Below are 2,556 nucleotides of genomic sequence, written 5' to 3'. Positions count from 1 at the left end.
TCCCCTGGTTCAAAACCATCTTTAGAGGTCCTAGCACGCCATTTCTCGACCCGCTCTTTCGTTTGAGCCCAAAAAAACATTCATATCTTGTCTGACATCTTTGCTACAAACTCGGGTCTTCAACTCGGGTTTTCCATTGAAAACCCACAAACTCGGTTTCCATTGAAAACCCGAGTTGTAGACCCAAGTTTGTAGCAGCGATGTCCGACAAGATATGAATGTTTTTTTGGGCGCAAATGAAAGAGCGGGTCGAGAAATGACGTGCCAGAGCCTCTAAACATGACAAATGTCTCTAAAGATGATGTCTGTTTTCAATTGAACAGCAGAGTTGTGACATCATTGTCTAGGAGGACAATGGGGTCTAGGAGTTTCACGCAGTCGTATTCACGCAGTCGTGTTTCACGCAGTCGTATTCAGATACTCCTGTGTATTTCACACTCCTGTGTATAAACACACAGGTGTATAAAACTTCAACTGCGTGAAACACACAGGCGTATCAAAATGCAACTGCGTCAAACACACAGGTGTATAAAAATACAACTGCGTGAAACACACATGTGTATAAAAATTCAACTGCGTGAAACACACCGGTGTATAAAAATGCAACTGCGTGATACACACAGGTGTATAAAAATATAACTGCGTGAAACACACAGTCGTATAAAACTTCAACTGCGTGAAACACACCGTAGTATGAAACTTCAACTGCGTGAACCACACAGTAGTATGAAACTTCAACTGCGTGAAATACACAGCAGTATGAAAATTCGGCTGGGTGAAACATACAAACTTCACGCATGCGTGGAGTGTATGGAGTGTACGGGAGTGATTCACGCAATGGTGCGAATAATCACGGCCGTTTTTTAATATAAAAACATGTTTATTTAGCCAAATATTTGTACATATGGTTTTACACTGTTATTTTTAATGTCTACGAAAACAAACATGAGAAAACGTAGGATACGTAATTTTGTATTTTACGTAGGAGAATACATATTACGGGCTTTGCATGTTTCGCATCTCAACTTAAGGATGTTCGACACCCTTTTAGCCAAAATTGACGTTGTTTTCATTTTTCTGGCAAATTATCGATGGGAGTGACGTGAAAAAATATAACGATTTTGTGGTTTGTCATTCTTTAATGGCTCACGAAGTTGCGTAGTGGTGCGATAATTTTCATTCGTTTGTTCTACAGTTTTGTGATTCTTTTTAAAAGTTTAGAGAAAACGCAGGAAAATGTTCGCACCACCTTAAAATTTTGTCTGTCATTAAATAATGACAAAACGCAAAAACGTTATATTTTTTCCCGTCAATTCCATCATAAGTTTGCCAGAAAAATTAAAAAAACGTGAATTTTTGGCAGAAAGGGTGTAGAACATCCTTAACTTCTTTTTAATTTCAAGTGGAATGACTTTATCATGGGTTATATGTGACTGTGACTTCTCATGAGGGGGGCACGCTAGCCAGCCATCCACTTTGCTCACGCATTTTCATAATCGAAGATTCTGAATGATGTGTCACAAGCCTGACTGTGGTGGGGGCATTGTTTACATCGAGAGAACAGCCGCATCCGAATCAAATAAAACTTTTCATTTGAAATTTTTCTATTCGTTTCAACAATGTTTTTATTGAGAATTGATAAACTCATCTAGTTATTTCAATGACAATGCTTCAATTATATGACGTAAGTAATCCTTTCATTGTAAATGAATCCTCCATTAGAATCCAATAAGTTATTCATTTGATGGGGATAAAAATGCAACTAGAAATCAAGTTTATGTTTAAATAAACATTTATTTCATTCGAATAGAACATTTCTCTACGTGTCTTTACCTATCTCTTCTTTCTCCATTTGTTTGACTCCCGATGACTCATCAACGACGAGGTGTCTTGCTTGATGATACGTCAACAAAAACTAAATCGAATTTAAAAAAATCAGAAATTCAGATTGTGGCCACATTTCGTCATGCCCAGTTACTCCCCTCTCCCCCTCCGCCGCCCCTTTGTTGCGCCTTTTAGGGAGTAAATCTACCGTGTAAATGCTCTGAAAGGGGATAATCCCCACACGAGAGTCTAAATAATCCTCTGGAGATCATTTGAAGCTCAATAAATACCAAAACAAAAGTAATAAATAAAAGTACCAACGGGTCAACAGTAAAAAAAAACAATATTAGTAGACAATTTCTGTCGTTTCCGTAATAATTATTCATTTATTCCTGAGTTGATCCGAGACAGGGCGGGATTAAATGATGGTTAAGGTCGCATTATTTCCCCGCCCCCTTCCATGGAATTAGTTTTGGTGAATTTAGGGAAAAATGGGTGAAAGGGGACTGAAATATACGTAATCGCACACGTGTTCCAGCTTGAACCAATTCGTACGATCATCTCTTTCCACCTTTTGTTAGAATAAATGACACATCGATGACAGAAAAAAAGGTCAATGCTATTTGTAAAAGTTACTGAATTAATTATGGAACAAAAAAATTCGACCTTTGGCTTTCGTCATTTCTATTCCATGAAATTATGAATAGGAAAAAAAAGTGATAAGAGCCTGAA

Source organism: Diachasma alloeum, unplaced genomic scaffold (genome assembly GCF_001412515.2).
Source record: "Diachasma alloeum isolate Michigan unplaced genomic scaffold, Dall2.0 Dall_scaffold_00349, whole genome shotgun sequence".
Lineage (NCBI taxonomy): Eukaryota > Metazoa > Arthropoda > Insecta > Hymenoptera > Braconidae > Diachasma > Diachasma alloeum.
The sequence above is the reverse complement of the archived record's forward strand: the minus strand, read 5'-3'. Positions refer to the sequence as shown.